Below are 18,258 nucleotides of genomic sequence, written 5' to 3'. Positions count from 1 at the left end.
AATTGTTGACAACGTTTTGTTAGGTGCAGCGTCTTTTACTGCTACCAGAGTGAACAAAACTTTCAATTATGCTGACCAATAAAATGCTATTCCAAAAGCAAAATTAGACATGTTATACATCGTTAGAAAGCTCATACTCTCACCTACTGAATAAATGAATGGTCAATCAAGCCAGACTGTACTAAAAATGGCGACGCCATAAACAACACGTGTGGTGTTACGCACAGCTATTTTGGAAGGTACCCAGGCACCACAGATGCTCGTATATTTCACAAACAGATTGTCCAAGATAATATATGACCACTTAGTCTCAAAAAGGACATCTCTATGTGTAAAACCAAAGCTAATGTTGTATATTTATTCAATATTTAGCCCCAGATATCAACTGTAGAATGACAAGGTATCATTTTTTAAAACTATGTCTTGTTTATTTCGTTATTCAGTGAGCAGCGTTTTCACTGCTGTATTGGCATATCTTAGGGCTATTGTGGGGTTCATCCTGTTGCTATGACGGAATACGATTTTTTAGTGATGAAAGAATATTTTTATGAATGCCAAGATAGACAATATTGTCCATTATGTCATGGGTGGGGGGTGTAGTTGCAGATGAGACTGCAGGGAGGGGGTGTGTGTTAAATGAACGACCAGAGTGACAATGGTGATGCTGCGAAACTCCGTATTCGGCATAGTTGTCGTGTATCGTCTACTAATGAAACTAAAACAACGCGTTTCTGTATTTAACTCATACTTTGGTTGCAGTAGCACTGAATGTCTGAGTTTAGTAATCTCGGCACGCCGGCGTGCCAACCACTAGGGGGTTTGCGCTAAGAGGTTAAGAGGATTGCCTAAATTAAAATCACACTTAATACAATATGCTGATGATTTACTGATCTCATCCTCAGATGAGAAGACACACCAAGAGGACATGGAGGTGATTCTGCAGCATTTGGCAGAGAGTGGATTGAAGTGGAATCCCACCAAAGCCCAAATTTGTAAAAGGGTTGTCAGCTATTTAGGCCATGAGCTATCTCAAGGCCAACATCAGCTTACAGCATCAGAGAATGTGTACATCCCAATACATGAAGAGGTGTTAGAAAAGTTTTAGGACTTTTTAATTATAGTCGAGCACATATCCCAAATTTTAGCCAAATTTCACAACCTATCACAGAATTGTTAAAAGGCTCTTTACGAGCTAATGATAAGATGTACTGAGGAGAAGACTGTGAACAAGTGTTCACAAAACTGAAGGAGGCTTTGTGTTCAGCCCCAGCTTTAGGTCTCCCTAACCCAGATTTGCCATTTCATTTATATGTTCCTGAGAGTGATGAGCATATGTCAGCAGTGCTAGCTCAAGAACGTGGAGGCAAGCATCGACCAGTGGCTTATTATTCAAGCAGACTCGATTCTGTAGCGGCAGCAATGACAGCCTGTTTGTGTGCTGTTGAAGCTGCGTTGCTAGCTTTAAAGTGAAGTGAAGGAATTTTAGGAGTAATGGATGTGACTATACACATACCCCATGATGTAATGATAATCCTCTCAGGCCCAAAATCATCTGCAGTTCATGTCTCAAGGTGGACTCGCTGGGAGACACACCCCACACTCCCATCAGTTACGCTGAAGAGAGTTAATAGTCTTAATCCAGCATTCCTGATGCCACGTCAGAGGAGGGTGATCCTCATGAATGTGACATTGTAGAAATATCCCTCTCACAGTCTGGGGTTAGAGGGACCCCCATTGCAGGTGCCTTGAATCTCTATGTAGATGGATCATCCTATTATGTCAATGGTCACCGTCATACTGGATAGGCAGTTTGCATGGCAGATGGTCGCCTAGTAAAGTGTGGTTCGCTCCCTGGAGCATCAGCACAGGTTGCTGAACTCAGAGCATTAACAGCAGCTTGCAATGCTGCTGTAGGTTATAAACTGAATATATATACAGACTCTAGATATGCTTTTGGAGTGGTTCATGACTATCTTAGTCTATGGGTGTCTAGAGGTTTTCTTACGAGTGAAGGGTCACCTATACGTCACGGGGAGGTCGTTTTGGACCTGCACACTGCTATTCAACAACCAAAGGAAGTTGCAGTTCTTAAAGTGAAAGCTCACAACAAGAATCAGGATGAGCATAGTATTGAAAATGTGCATGCAGACAACCTAGCTAGAGAAGTTGCTCTCAATGGAGAAGTTGATATTTGTAAAATAGCAGTCATAAATGAGCAATTATCCCAGACAACCCAGAGTCTTAAGTCTCTGGAAGATCTTAAAAACATCCATCGCTCTGCTTCAAGGTTGGAGAAATGGAAGTGGATGGAAAATGAGGGAAAAATGGACGATGAGGACATATGGCGCGGCCCAGAGAACCAGTATGCCCTGCCTACTATGCTTATGGGCACTATGATCCAACAGTACTATAGTTTAGCCCATGATGGATCATGCCGAACCTTAGAGAAAATGAATAAGACCTGGTGGCATCCAAAGCTAAGAGGCAACATTAATGACCATGTAAAACAATGTGTTGTTTACCTTGTAATACTGGCCCTACATTGAAGGTCCCTTTGTGACAACAACCAAAAGCTCATGTCCCATTTACTAAGATTCAGTTGGATTTCTGCGGTCCTTTTCCAAGATCACAAGGGAAAAGCTATTTGCTAGTAGTAATTGATCATTTTACTAAATGGGCGGAGGCATTTCCTACAGCGACTAACGATGCAAAGACAGTTGCAAAAATTGTATTAACTGAGATAATACCGAGATTTAGTCTACCATGTTCTATAGACTCAGATCAAGGTACCCATTTCAGTGGCAAAATCTTCAAAACTGTATTGAAAGCATTTGGCATCAGACAACGCTTGCATTGCCCATGGCACCCCAAGAGCAGTGGCCTGGTAGAACGTTGCAATCGCTCGATTAAAAACAAAATTACAAAGGCTATTTTCGTGTCACCGGGGATGTCTTGGGTAGATAACCTTCCGTCTGTATTAATGTCAATGAGAGCGATGTGCAATCGAACTTCTAGCTTATCTCCTTTTGAAATGTTGACAGGTCGGCTAATGAGAACACCTAGAGATCTGTGCTTGACAGGTGGAGAATTGCATGTTATGGGTGATAGATCATTATTGTATTGCAAGACGCTCTCGCAATCTCTCCCCAGATCCAACTGTGATGACGACCTCCAGGCTCCAGCTGCAACGGGCCCTGACGTCAACATTGGAGATCAAGTTTATGTAAAACGAATGGTTAAGAAAGGACCTTTCAAACCAATTTGGTCCGGACCATACTTAGTCTTATTAGTGGTCCCATCAGCAGTAAGACTACAAGGCATAAGATTGTGGATCCACAAGTCAGATCAAGTTAGTTCCACCTGCACACCCTGCGTGCACAGCATCCGATCCTCTGCTTCCAGACGAACTTAAAATTGACACTTTGTCTGGTCAGGGCAGCGGGGAGGAAATTTAGATGTTTTTTTAAATTTTTTATACGAAACCAAATTTAAAAATGATTTTTCAAGGGGCCTTCTCTAAAACAATAAATAACCTTTTTTAAGCATATACATGACTTTTGTTTTGTTTTTGCACGGTTATTTCCTTTTACTACTTTTTCTATTCATGATTGCATGCATAATTGGCTATTTGAGTGAATTCTAATGCCATTGTACCCTTTTGGGAACACAGAGCGATTACAGTATCTGCATCTCAGCGGAGAAGCACGGGCCCCACTATCTCCAACTGAAGTTTTGATACGTACCACAAAAATTGTGTGGAGCGCCTTGACTTTCTTTCTTCGCAAAAGGACGGAAACCCCTAATAATTAAGACCGCAAGTTTGCAAAGTTCGAAAGCCAAGAAAATGAAACTATTAGGAGGACTGGGAACCATCCTCCTGTTGGGAATGATTATTAAACTAACACAAACTAACAGAACATTGGAGCATCAAAATTTGACAATATCAAACCCATTAAAGATATATGATCAAAGTGATGTGTCGGTAACAATACTAACAAAAAATACAGACAAACTATTTGTTACAGAGGAATAGCAGAGGTCAGAGTAATAGTCAAAGTCGAGTAGGTATGTCACTAATAGAAGATGAAATAAAGTGTAGATTAAATAAACCACATTATGTTCCTACAGAAATATTCCCTAGAAAACTCCTCTCAACATACTGTGACCCTACACTGAAGGAGTGGCGTTATGATTATAATGGTAGTGATGCAGCACTCACATATGGTGTGGTAATTAAGGGAGCTAGATATCCTGTGGTAGTCCCTATAGCAAAAAGAGATCCTATTTACCTTTTTGTAGGACCAGATAATTCTACCTGGGATTCGTACACAGTACCGTTGGAAGGCTGTCTCCTTGGGTCATCTATATCTTCTGATAAGGGGCTCCAGATGGGAGGCAAACCCAGTGGGAGTGGGAAACAATATTGTATCATGTCTACTATGGTCAATCACCAAGGAAATGTTATATGATAGGACCTCCTGGGATAATACCTAAGGATATTAATGAACATCGTAATACTTCTGTTAATACTACCAATTCTGATTGGATTGAGTTTTGTCCAGAAGTTAAACCTATTGGAGCTCCTGGTTTAGTCAAACACTCTTGATGGTATACTATGTACCCCCTTAGTGTATTACATGTGTTTGAGGCAAAATTGGATATGGATCTTTCACCTTGGTTAAACATGTGTGAAGTATTTCCTTCACACATGTATGAAAAAGTGCTTGCCCATCTTCCTTCCTGCCCCCAGGGGCGGGACAGAAGATCAGTTGAGGGTTGGTTAGGTGTAGGTCTTGGAACCTATAACACATTTGCCCAAGCTATATCCAATTACAACCACAATTGGGTGGAAAGTGAACTTGTAACTGCCGGTGAGTGGGTGAATCAAGCGGCTGACGGTAATGCTAATGGTGCCTCAAGTTTGGCTAATGCAGCATGATACAGCCTGGGCGTACTTGGTGATAATGTAAAAGTTATCAGCAGAAGTGTTGATATTTTCAGATTTGCATTTAGCAGGATGGTGGCGAGGGCGGACCAAGAGCAGCAGTGTTACCAAGTAGGACAAGCCACTGTGGCAGAGTGGAGCACCATCAGATCTGAAGGATGGGTATATTCCATCGGAAATAACAGACCAGCTTCTAGCTGCAATACCACTTCTGGCTCCAGGGCACATTGTAGGCAATGTTCTGCCGGTATCAGGGGTCTGTGTTGACTCACAGAAAACTCTAAGGGGTGTTGTTACATTTCCTTTGGTCCGAGGCCCTGGATATGCTGTGCGCCGTGTAACTGCTCTCCCATTTCCCTGTGGGGATCATTATCAACACTGGTGTAGATGGCTTATAGAAGTTTATATAGATAAAGAGGATAATTTGTTCAATAGAAAACACTGTCAACAAGTAGGCCTAAATGTATTTTGTAATGGTGCTTATGTCTCTAAAATTAACATTTCGGATTTTTCCACTGGTTTTGAAGTGACCAAAACTCTCCCAAATATTCCCGTTTAGATATCGCACACTCAGTGGTGCGGGACAGGTGAAGTGATTACTAATGATAATCATTGTTCTAAGGGTCCTGTTTGTGTTACCCCAAACCCTCGTTCTTTGACCTATATGGGACAAGTTCTTTTACAGACCCTGCATATTCCTAATATTCACTTAGAGCCACATAATTAGTCAGTGAGCACAGATTATGAAATGAACAAATTATTGGGAAATTTAAGTGATGGCATTAGGGCCCATGTAACGGCAACTGGACTCGAAATAGCTAAAGCTAAGGTGGAAATCCTAAAAGCTGAAAAAGTATTACTAGCTAAATGGTCATATACAGGAAGCCCAGAAACGATTCACTGCTATAAAGTGTTCCAAACAGGTCAAGTTATTGCTGGGACTACAATTCCATTTGGACAAATCCTGGTAATGTTTTCCCAAATTGTTTGGGCACTTTCTATTGTTACTCTGATTATAGCTTTTTATACGCATTACAAACTTAAGCCCTATTCACATGGGACTAGTATTACCTGGGGACCTCATGTGATTTAGAAATGACCCCCCCACATCTGTGTTTTGTGCAGCACATTCACACGGGATAAGCAAAGTCTGTATTTTACTCTAATTTACTGACATTATCCCCCTGGATATGATTGTCAAGGCTCTGCTCTGCGTAACAGTAAAATACGACCTCAAATCACCAAGATGCCGATTCGCACGGGACTAATATTATCACATGACCTCTGTGTTTGGCGAAATATGGTAGATAATTTGCGATGGAATTTTTACTTTACAAATTATGGACATGGCAGATTCGCACGGGATTAAGATCACAGACGACCTCCACAATTATTACAAGTTACTAGATGTCCCCAGGTAATACTAGTCCCGTGCGAACAGGACTTTAGAAGAATGATTGCAAATATAAGATTGATATACGTGAAGCTGTATATGCATAATTTGTAATATTCTGTAAGGATGAATTTAAAGTTTGATGAGTCTGACTCTAATAATCCTATTTGCTGTGTAAGTGTTTGTATGTTTAGAGATCCCTCAATACACCTCCAAGACAGAGATTACTGAAGGAAAACAAACCATTTCCCTGCCGAGGAACTGACGGGGGTATCTTTGTGGATGTTTACATTCATGGAGATACTGATCAAACCTGTGAGGCACTTGGTGAAGATAAACCAACCCTACCCCAACTCCCCTTCACTTATTCCCGTTTTCCTGAAGTAGTTATTGCATTAAAAACTTTCTTTAAAAAATTTAAAAATGAGGGAATGAAGGATCATGTTAAAAAATTTGACTTACATGAAGCATTATATAAGCAATTATATAAAAAATGTAATGACTTGATAAATATAGTTCACTAAGTGCTGGATGTTTAAACTTAATAGCCAATGTATCTAATTGCACACTGTTTCACCTCTCTTAATTATCGATTGGAATGTATGCAAGAGGGTATAGACACCAGCTGCAGTAATCAAGTGCATTAAGTGATTAATGGACCTCTATTTGTGTGTAATTAGCCCCCATTAGCCCCAGTTTTAGAGTGGACTCCCTAACATACACTTGACTATAATTGGAAGTTTTCCATATGACGACTGAAGGAATCTCATAGGCTAGATCAACAGCTCTTTGTCTGTAAAAACTATATAAATCCATGTAGTAGACTTAATATCTTTGAAGACTGTACTTGTACCTCTTCCCGACCAGTCGTATTATTAAATTATATAAAGGACCTCCTGACTTTGTCGTTTGTTATCTTTATCTTCAACACCATCATTTTTGTAAAGAAATTCCTACAGTAGGCACACACCTGGATGATATTACGAATCAATCCAGGATTTAAAAGTGTGCTTCTTTCCACAGTAGGTGTCTGAGACCGGGGATCCCCTACGAAGGAGAGAGAGAGTCTGAGAACGATGCATGCAGCTGAAAAGCGACGCGTATAATTTCATTTATTTTGTCTTTGTTTTAGATTACTGTTTTTGCCCAGATCCCGTGAGGGTGACGGGCAAAGGTTTTTCGTTTGTGTTTGCCGATTGCTCTCTCTCTCGTCGGAATAAAACGCTGTAGAAATCCGGAATTTCCGCATCTCCCTGTGTCCAGCTCTTCTGCCCCTTCCAGGGTAGTCACAGCGTGTGACACCTAGCCTATCAACTGCTGCTGAATTTATTAAATAAAAGTTTGGCTACATGTGTGCGATGGCCTAACAGGCTACATCATTTTCCCAAAAACGGCCCCAAGATCAAGTTTCTGTCAGTTCCTTGTGGATGTTTAGGAACATCAGATGGTTGAGACGCTTCTCAGTCATCGTGGACAACAAGAAGTTCTTGATACAACAGAGATAGCAAAAGCTCCTCTCAGCCGTCAGATTTGACATGAGCATCGTCAGATAGAGCTGGACCAGCCTGTGCACCTCAGAGAGCAAGGTGTGTATTTGAACATGTTGGCCCATAATGTCTGACTGTAGTGACTTTTGTGACCGTGGTGATTTTGTGCTGGGAGCAGCTGGTATGGACAGATACCAATGACGTCAGCAATCCCAAATCTGTGGACAATCTTCCCATATCAATGTCATCACCATACTTTGAGGGGATACTGCAGATGTTGGGGAGGTTATTAAAGGCTGTAATGAGCAACTGTTCAATGTTTATCAGCAGTGACAGTGTGGGCTGCTCAAATCCGTGTGAGAGCTCAGCATTCACCAGGACAACAACGGCAAAGAACTGGAATTGAAAGAAGTCTTCGGCTTTGGTCCATGGATGAAGCTGGCCTCCTTCATCATAGCGCACTGGTGCTCTTTGCTGGTGGAGTAGAACGGGTGGCTCAACAAGACAGGAGCTAGCTTTTGGACCTGCTCATACAATTGGGAGAATACCTCCACCTCCCTCAAGCCGTTTAGATGTGTCTGCAGCATTTGCACAGACGCATGGACTGCTTCTGATGTAATGTCTTTTAATTGTAGGACCCGTGAGGTGTAAGCCAAAAAATATGTCAAAATGAGACATTTTAGCACGCAATCCAGGTGCTCTCCTTGAAGCCTCTGCCTTGCCACCCATGTTAATTACCTCCTCCAGAGTGTCGTACACTGCTTGATAATTGTCCAACAGTGATTTAATTGCTTGTGTTCTCGTCGTCCAGCACATTGGGAAAAGAGGCTTTAAACTTCCAACTGGGGACACAAACAGACAGGCATAAATATTATCAAAAATGGAAAGTCATTTAGGAGGGGAAGGGACCAGCTCATGGATGTCATGTACTAATGTGAGGGCACTACGGGTAATGGCACAGTCAGAGGGAGAGAGAGAGCTGTTTGTGGCCAGCAATGTCCCGTGTCTCATCCTTGATCACTGCATAGACATGTGCACATTTTATGTCAGCAAGCAGGTTTAATGCACATTCTCTGTATTTGCTATCATGGTCTGTGTGCTCCCTAATTGCAAGCCCCTGCCGAACAAGGAACTGAATGCCCCGTAACACCTCTGTGATGCTCTCCCATCTCTGCTCCTAATCAGCAGCTTCTTGTTTTAAGAGCACTGTGTGTACTGGAGTCTGGTGGAGGTAAGCCACATACTTTTGTTGACACTCAAAAAGGTGTCTTGGGTACACCTAAAAAAGGGTGACAACGAGACAAAGTTTTAAAAAATGATATAATGTCATTCTACAGTCAATATCTGGGACTAAATATTGAATAAATATACAACCTTACCATTGGTTTTACACGTACAGATGTCCCTTTTGAGACTGAGTGGTCATATATTGTCTTAGACAATCTGTTTGTGAAATATACGCGCATTTGTGATGCCTGGGTACCTTCCAAAATAGCTGTGCGTAATACCACACCTGTAGTTTACGGCATTGTCGCCCTTTTTAGTAAGGGATCCCAGACTATATTTTCTCATTTTCATAAGAAGTGTGCCAATTTGTTAAATTAATTTGACATGTGCCATAGTTAGTGAGAAAATTGCATTTTAATTTCTTATCCTGAGTGGCGTCAGTGCGTCACGCATGTGCATGTCAAAACTGATTTATGGTAGATGTTAGTTTTGCTTATGGTAGGTGTTAGAGCCATTTTAGTAAATTAGCTAATAAACAGTCTACATGTAAGTAGAGAAGATTGACTGTAAGCCCTTTTATACTGAACTACTGTGCATAACAGAACGTTACATAACCTAGCCCTTCTGAGGCTAGCTGGCGACACACTACAGTCTATTAAAAAACATGTGTACTTCATACAGTGGGCTCCAGAATTATTGGCACCCTTGATAAATATGCACAAAAAATGCTTTAAAAAAATGCTAAACTAAATAATAATACAGTTATTGACATAAGCCTTATTTTCCAACATGGGTAAACTAGTATGCTTGATTAATGATTCATTGAAATCAACCAAAGTCTTAAATTTAAAAAATATATATATATATATATTTCCCCAAAAAACAGGTTCCACAATTACTGGCACCCCTGGTTCAATACATTGTGAAAACACCCCTGGCAAAGAAGAGAGCCATGAGTCTTTTCCTATAATTTGTGATAAAGTTAGAGAACATTGACCATTGCTCCATGTAGAACTTTTCAGAATCATTGATATCTTTGGGTTTGTGCTTATGGACCCCCCCTCTTCAGTTCAGACCACAGGTTTTTGATGGAATTTAAGTCTGGAGACTGAGATGGCCATTGGAAAACATGGATGTTGATTTCACTTAAGCATTTCTGTTTAGATTTTGATGTATGCTTGGAGTCATTGTCCTGCTAGACAATCTACCTATGACTAAGTCCTAGCTTCTTAGCAGAGACAACCAAACTTTCTGCCAGAATTTCCTGGTACTTTGTTGAATTCATTGTGCCATTGATCTAAAATAGTGCCGCGGGACCACTGCCAGCAAAACATCTCCAAAATATCAATGACCCGCCTCCATATTTGACAGGTATGAGATGCTTCTCCGCTATGCATTCATCTTTTGCCACCAAACATGTCAATGGTGTGTATGGCCAAAACATTAAATTTTGGTCTCATCTGACAATAGCACTCTCTTCCAGTCATAATTCCAATGAGGTTTGGCAAGCTCCAGATTCTTGGTTTTGTTTATTGTGCTCAGTAAGGGCTATCTTTGTGCCACCCTTCCAAAGAGTTAGTTGGTATGGAGGTGCATTTTATGTTTTTTTTAGACTTGTTGACTGCAAGAAACAAACCAATCTCTGCAATTCTTAAACAGTGATCCTTGGGTTATTAATGGCCTCCCTCACCATCTTCCTCACCGTCCGTGGGGACACCATGCACTTGCTTCATCTTCCTGGCAAATTTTCAACCATTCCATATGTTTTACACCTTTTTATTATTGCCCTTACAGTGCTAAGTGGTAAGTTGAACCTTTTATGTCTTTTTTTGTACCCATTACCAGACTTGTGACAGTAAATTACCATCAGTCTCTTCTGAATTGACAGTTATTTGGCTTTTCCCATGCTGATGGATGACAAAGAGATTTTGTATGCTTGTTACCTCATTTTTATTCTCTAGTGAAACTGGAAGTGATGGAATGACACAATATAGTTCCTTTAGACTGAGATGAACTAAATTAAGTAAAATTGTATTGGCAATTAGATTTTGTTTGATTTTACTTACAATAAATGACAGTAAATGTATTGAAATAAAAGTATATAGTTTTCCCGTATGTTTGAACATGACATATAGATTATTATCTGTGTCATTTATTATATACAGCCTTTTTTCTTCATTTTTATTAAGGGTGCCAATAATTCTGGAGCCCACTGTATATGGCAATGCTAATGTTATACCCTCGGTTTCTATAGCTAACTTGAACAGACACTCTTCTACCGAACACCTTTAGAAATCTGACATTCCTCACTCATTCAGCTAGTCATGAAGTAGGCTTCTGTTGGGGTAAAATCTCCAAAGCCACTTATAAAATGTATTAAGTTATTGGTATAGGTATAGTATAGCTGCCTACTTTATTAGTATTTATTTCCTGTCTGGGGAAGCTAAAAAGAGAAACCTTTGGCATGTTGATCAATTTTTTGTGATGAGTCTGTTCTTGTCATATTCTTGGTCAATCATAGAAATTATTTATTGTGAGGAGTCATGTTTATGTTGTTTGTCTGTTTCAAACAGAGAGCATTACAGTAATTAGTAACTTATTCCTTAGCAATGAACTAATTGTATACTTTAAAAAGTATGCTTTTGTGTACAGTACTTAGGTAGGCTATCTGAAGAAAAACACGTTCTCAACATACAAAAATGTTAAAGTAATAATCTTGAAGATTTTCATTTAAATAAATGTCTGTTAAGTCACTATCTATTGCCGAATTAGGTAACACAATGGTGATTGAGCCTATTATTATATTAATTTATATTGTTATTATTATATTAATTTATGACTATGAACTGGGGGTCTGTGGGGACATTCCCGGGAAAAATTACAAGCAGCGCACAGTTAGGGAAGCGTTTTCCATCACCCATCAGTGGTTGGTCCGCCAGAGAGGTTAGGCGGAGCTAACGCAACAGGCTCGCTCTTGAACTCACTTGTGTGTGAGCAGCCTACTGTTTTTTTCCGGCGTCTGCTAGCGTTACAATAACAGAGAGGGGGTGGGGGGGGTGGGGGGTGGTTATGGAACCCTAAAAGGTTTTTGTGTAACATGAGAGGTCATTATTTGTTGATGTAGATTTCGTATTACATTTGATGACAATGTAATGTTACTAAATTACATAGCTATTTGCACAGCTAACACAAGCTACCGGACCATGTCAAGAAAGGCAACATTAGTTTAGACAACATGGCGCACAGTAGCCATCTCTCATATCAGGTAACGTTGCATTAGCTAGCTAGCTAATGTAATTAACAATCTAATGTCAGCTAACAATTAGAAAAAACGCTAGCTAATGCTACCGACTGGTACTGAACATGCAAACTGTCTCTCAAATGCAACGCTACCTTGTTGCAACGTTACAATGTAGCTAACTAAAGGCCAGTTCAGATCAATGATTCGCAACGAGACTGGATGCAACTTGTAAAATTCCAAGATGTCTGATTGTAAACGTTCTAAAACTGCACTTGGCGATTTGATAAAGTGGGTGTTTTGAGACCCCAGGCAATGGCTTCAGATGCTCTGCAACTAACCAGGTCACACCGCTGCGATTGTCTCTGCAACATTCTAAAACCGTTTTGTCTCGTTGCGAATCATTGATCTGAACTAGCCTTGACGTTACCGTTATTTACATTGCCATCAAGTTCATCAGTATATTATAATGATCGGAATAAAGCCGTCTTTACGCAGAGCATTAACCCCGGGGTATAGCCTAGGTGGAGCAGAGCCGGGTCTGATTTCTATGTAACAATGTCAAGCCGGAGAAAACTAAATAAAAAGATATGGCAGTATGGATTAGCATTGTTATTATTTTATCACGCTTCCTCATAATTTCCTTCAGCCTTGATGCCCTTTTTTGATTAAATCTCCTTTGTTTTTGCTTTATTCTTCTTGTTCTGATTGCTAATTTAACACCCAGCTCAGCTTTATTCTTGACCAGTTTAGCCAGCAAAACCAGAAACACCAGGGGTAACATTTTGCAAGGCAGTTGTTTCAAAGATATCACACAACAATCATTCATGAGAAAGACAATGTTTATTGTGCACGAGATACATAATTGCACGAGCCACAGCGATTCTTCTCTGCAGTGTAAAGATGTTCATACCGGGCAAAAGGTGGATAAAGAAACGTCCATGGAAACTGATCATCACTAATTCTACCCCAGGTCTGCTACAGCATTTTAACCCGGCTCGGCAGTGTAAAGACAGTTTAAGTTAGCCTAATGTTAGAAAATGAATGAGTATACATAACGTTACTTTTATAACAACCATTTTTTATTCAGTAAATAATACATGTTATAGTTACCGTGGCCCAGGTGGCAACTGACTGACGTCACACAGGCAACACTGTTTGGAAGTTGGGAAGTGAGGTCCAAAAACACACCTGCAATTACCGCTTATCGCCATAGATGCCGCCAGTGACAACAAAACAGAGATCTTCGAGATTGTTACTTTAAGTTACTCAGACATACAAAGCACTACAAGTCATTAAGACTTGCAAAAGCTAGGTCTGCCATTGGAAGTACTGCTATCAAATTTACAGTACTTTTAGTTACAATAAACTATTTTGCCTATCTAAGCGAACACAAATTAAACATGCTGTATTCCAAAAGCAATGCTGCTACCCAATGTTTCCAACATTTTTTTGAAGTAACTTGGCCCTGTGTTGATTCATGCAAAGAAAATGTGGTCATTCAAAACATATGTGTCATATCAAAGTGTGAAATGGCAATCATTTATAGTGGGAATAATTTTGCTGAGTAATTTCAGCTGTTTTGCAATTTTTTAAGGACTACACAATATGTTTAAGCACTTCCTGCATGCAGTGCTCTGGGTGTATAGGAAGCACATCTTAAATAAAATGGATGAATAAAATAGTTTTGTTTAGAAAATTCTGTTCAAAAAGAAGATATTTTATGGTTTAACATTGCAAAAGAAAGTTGTCAGCGTGACACCCATGCGAGGGAGATGCGGCAGTGCCGGGGCAGTGCCAGTGCCGTTGGTTGCCGCATGGAGAGAGAGAGAGAGCACAACCACACAAACATGAAATCAAATAAACTGCCATCTTCACCATTCCCCCTCATGGGTTCTGGGCAAAAACAATAAACTAAAAAAAACAAGCTAAAATAACAAAGACAAAAGAAAGTAAAACGATGCGACTGCTTTCCCGTGCACCGCTCGTAGATGGTGCACTTTTCAGCCGGCACCAGCTCCTCCAACATCCCAGCTGAGGGTTACCGTCTTTCTTTTTAAGCTTGAACAAATCTCCAGAAATAAATCAAGATGAAAATCATAAACGTGCTCTCGGTGTGAGCTCCCGGTCTCGGCCCCAAACTGTGGAGAGAAGCACATCTTTAAGCACCTGGGCTGATTAGCCAATGCAATCCAGGTGCGTGTGCTCTATCCACCAGCCAATTCGCCTCTCCGGTGGACCAAAACCTACAACTGTATGCTATTGTACTTGGTGAAACTTCATTTGAATATCAAGCCCATAGTATATATGTGTAACATATGTGTGGATAGGTTTATAAGATTCAATATTTATTTCATAAGCCTAAATATTTCAAGTTTTTATAAATATGTATTATAAAATACATACTTATAAAAATACCCCCTGGCCTTTTGTATATGCTGCTAGGAAAATGTTGTAAATGGTAACTGGACTGCATTTATATAGCGCTTTTATCCAAAGCGCTTTACAATTGATGCCTCTCATTCGCCAGAGCAGTTAGGGGTTAGGGGTTAGGTGTCTTGCTCAAGGACACTTCGACATGCCCAGGGCGGGGTTTGAACCGGCAACCCTCCGACTGCCAGACAATCGGTCTTACCTCCTGAGCTATGTCGCCCCTGTCATAGGGATAATGAATGTCATAGGGATAATGAAGTATTCTGTGTATGTATGGATGTATACATGTCCGTATTTTACAATCGCAGATGTTGCAAATGTTGAGAAGAGGTTGAACATTTTGTGAAATTAACTTGACAAACATACATATATTTTGTGGTGCGTAAGTGTTCATCAGCTGCTTAAAACATTCATTTAAATGATGTCTTCTTATATGTGGCCTTATTTTTTTAATGTGATACTTAAAAGTTTGAATGACCACAATGCGTTCAGATGTTAAGATGAAATAACACAGGGCCATGTTTTTTTAAAAATGTAGGAAACATTGGGTAGCAGCATTGCTTTAGAATACAGCATGTTTAATTTTGTGTTAGCTAAGATAGACAATATTGTGTATTGTAACTTGGCCTAATTATTATTTCAGTACTTGTAGGCTATCTAGTGTTTAGATTTTGGCATTAGAGAGGGAAACATTGAATAAGAATGTGGCCTGGCCTCCCTGTCACAAACATCAAAGCAAATGTGATTGGGGCAATTAAAAATCCACTGATCTAGGCAGACAATCCATGGGTCTCCCCTCCTCATCTCCTGAGAAGAGACAAACCAGATGACACACATATCGGGGCAGAGCCGGCCCTGACCAATTTGGTGCCCTAGGCAAGATTTTAGCTGGTGCCCCTTGCATCGCAGCCAATTCCAAATATAAACATATACGACTAATCAATAATGAAAATGCAAAGGCTTACAACTATTAATTACAAAAGGGGATGGAAAAAGAAAAGCATTTTAATTGACTCTTACAAGCAGGGCTAACGTTGGCTAACTAGACTTATACAACAGCTTGGCTGAATACTCAATTCTGATTGGTCCAAGGGTGGGCATTCTTTCTCAGTAAAGGGACACCTTGGCCTTTTAACAGTTCTAAAATCAATGCGCTACAAAATCCAGCATTCTAAAGCAGTTAAAACAGCAACATTATTCTTTCGATTCTGAGTTGTTGTTATGTCCCCTCCCCTTTTCAATGTCCAATTTCGCAATAGATGGCAACGTTGAATCACGGTTCCAGTTACTGACTTCATTTAGGGATGCCAACCATCCCGCAAAATACGGAATCGTCCCTTATTTGGACAGTAGAATAGGCGTTCCGTATTTAACTCATGGCTACGGCAGGGTTTTCCTGCATAGAGAATTACGAGGCGGCTGCCTCCGTCAAATTTCGTGCCGCCTCCAGCTCTCGACAAACCAGACACCCTGCTTAATGTGCCCCTACGCCACCTCCGCCTCATTTTGAGCCAGGAAAATGCTGATGCTGCGGGCAACCAAGAAAATAGGGCCTATTTAATAGGCTATGCAGTTAAGTTGTTGTGGGCCCTTTTTTTGTAATATTTCAAAATAATAGTATTAAAATAGTATTAGTAAAAAATAGTAAAAGTTTTAAAAAAGTAGAATTTTTTTCTTCCCTCATTTGATGCGCCCCGATGAATGGACGGCGCCCCTAGCATTCGCCTATACCACCTATGCCACGGACTGGGCCTGTATCGGGGGTCGGAGACCCTGCATGCTTACATGCCTAACATTTCCCATTACTTTAAGTATGAATGCAATCTTTAGGTAGGCCAGTCCTTGTCATAAATTAGTCTGACCCCCCTTCCCTTCTCTCCTACACCTTAACTCAGCATCTCCCAATCACGGCAAACATCCTCAAGCCATGCTGGGTAAGGTATTTAAGATACCCACAGGAAAAAGGTTGTTGTGTTGCGTTTGGTTTCGGAGCCTTGAAGAAGAAGAGTTTTCCTTTTTTTATTTTGGTGGTGGTTCCTTGGTTGTGTGTGCTTGTAGCTGGTTTCCTTTAATCCTGTGACACTTATATTGGAAGTGGGTGATACTTTGGCAAGGTCTGGCTTATCCGTCTCTCTCTCTTTCTCTTTTATGGTATTTCTAGATTCATTTTTTAATGTTTTGTATATCTTCTGTTTTGCAATTTAGAAGTAGTGCGCCTGCATTCAATAAAGAATGTATGATTCCAATTCATTAATCTAATTGATTGCTTCTTATTAAATTCAATTATTCAGTCTTGAAACCTGATATAAACTTAAACTTCCTCCCAGCCTGCCTGGATTTTGTAAAGAGCTAAATGCTAAATGCTAAATGAACTGCATTCATATAGAAAGAGCTATATTGTTAAATGACATGATGGCTTCATAGATATAAGAAATAAGTCCTTTACAATATGTAGGGGATTGTAAAATCATATCTAATCCTTTTCTTGGCGGTAAATTAGGAAAGCATGGGCTGTGATTTGTGATAGTGACGAATCTGGAAGTAACAAAACAGATTGGACCGTTGAAGTTTAAATTTATTGTAAAGAGTGTTGAAGTCAGGAAAAATGTCATCTATGTAAGGATCTTTAAATCGAGCCAGGCCTGCTTTTTGCCAGCGAGTGAAGGAAGCTGATGTCAGTACTTTTAACGGCAGGCCTAGATTTTGCAAGTCTTAATGACTTAGTGATTTGTATGTGTGAGTAACTTGGCATTTTTGTATGTTGAAAACATGTTTTTCTTCTTTCTTTCATAACATGGCATAACATGGCTGGATGGCATATGTGCCATCCCAATTTGTGTAGCCATAGCAATTGTGTATCTTGCTATGGCACTACTGCACAGGCGAGGGACTATGAGGTGCAGATATCCTGATATCCTCAGTTCTATTTGTATGCTAGGACCTTAAAACTGCTAGGTGTGCAGCAGAAAGAATAAACGAGAAATGGCAGGTTAAAGTGAACGCAATTTATAGTCCAGTAAGTTCAATGATGGCAATATACAAAGGTGCAAAATGTGTGTAGTGGAATGGATATATGCAAATGGTGCGCATGAGGTCGTATTGATGAATCCCCTCAAACCATTCCACTTTTTCCTTTATACACAAGGATGAAAGAAAAACCCCAAGTCACCAAACAAAGACACAATCATAACAAAACATGTAAATGAATTATCCTGCTTACACTATCTCTGTAAGTTTTTCACACCAGGTTAACCTTTCAGATGTGGACTTGTTTTTGTTAGGATTATTGTCTTGCTGCATAGCCCAATTACATTTCAGCTTCAGTTGAATTCGTTGATTGAGTAACTAAGGGGTCTGTTACTTCTTCACATGGATATATGGGTGTTTGATAATTTTTTTAATTAAATAAAGGTAAGGACTGGGCGCATTTTGGTGCAATGACATCACGATCACAGGATCACAGACACTGATCACATGGACTGGGTAATTCCTGTTGCTGCCTGTAAAATGTGCCTTTTTGTCTCTCCTTGCCCCT

General features: G+C 40.1%; 1 protein-coding gene across 3 annotated transcripts in view; it reads right to left on the bottom strand.

Annotated features, from left to right (window-relative positions):
• The window catches only part of plpbp (pyridoxal phosphate binding protein), a 170,508-nt gene that overhangs the window by 54,109 nt on the left and 98,141 nt on the right, over positions 1–18,258 (bottom strand). The gene's annotated exons all lie outside the window — the stretch shown is intronic.

The sequence above is a fragment of the Anguilla anguilla genome, chromosome 10, assembly GCF_013347855.1.
Source record: "Anguilla anguilla isolate fAngAng1 chromosome 10, fAngAng1.pri, whole genome shotgun sequence".
NCBI classification, from domain to species: Eukaryota; Metazoa; Chordata; class Actinopteri; order Anguilliformes; family Anguillidae; genus Anguilla; species Anguilla anguilla.
Note: the sequence above shows the minus strand (reverse complement) of the source record. Positions and strands in the feature narration are given on the sequence as shown.